The 669-nt window shown below is 44.8% G+C and overlaps 1 protein-coding gene across 1 annotated transcript in view; it reads left to right on the plus strand.

Moving 5' to 3' along the window:
• The window catches only part of CASP3 (caspase 3), a 20,269-nt gene that overhangs the window by 15,228 nt on the left and 4,372 nt on the right, over positions 1–669 (plus strand). The window lies entirely within an intron of this gene.

Genomic DNA, 669 nt, shown 5'->3' on the forward strand with positions numbered 1-669 from the left:
GCAACCTCATAGTCTTGGGCATAAGCGATTCTCTTGTCTCAGCCTCCCAAGTAGCTGGGAATACAGGCACCTGCCTGCCACAACGCCTGACCATTTTTTTTATTATAATTATTGTTTGGCGGGCCCAGGCTGGATTTGAACCCACCAGTTCTGGTGTATGTGGCTGGCACCCTAGCTGCTTGAGTGCCAAGCCTAAGATTTTACTCTTACCTCAAACAATAAAATGTTATACAAAGTTATAAAAAAAATTAAATTACAAAAATTGTTTAATGAAATGTTACTAAAATTTAGAAGAAAGCATAAGGGCGGCACCTGTGACTCAGTGAGTAGGGCACTGGCCACATATACCAAGGGTGGTAGGTTCGAACCCAGCCCCAGCCAAATTGCGACAAAAAAATAGCCGGGCGTTCTGGTGGGCACGTGTAGTCCCAGCTACTCGGGAGGCTGAGGCAAGAGAATTGCCTAGGCCCAAGAGCTGGAGGTTGCTGTGAACTGTGACACCACAGCCCTCTACCAAGGGTGACAAAAAAAAAAAATAGAAGAAAACATAAGTGTTAAAATTAAAAGCCTGACAGTGAAATCCAGCAGACACTTGCCTTCCTTCTGGGCTTTTTTTTGTTTGTTTTTGTTTTTGAGACAGAGCCTCAAGCTGTTGCCCTGGGTAGGGTG

The sequence above is a fragment of the Otolemur garnettii genome, unplaced genomic scaffold (assembly GCF_000181295.1).
Source record: "Otolemur garnettii isolate 467f Iridium unplaced genomic scaffold, OtoGar3 scaffold00061, whole genome shotgun sequence".
Classification (NCBI taxonomy): domain Eukaryota; kingdom Metazoa; phylum Chordata; class Mammalia; order Primates; family Galagidae; genus Otolemur; species Otolemur garnettii.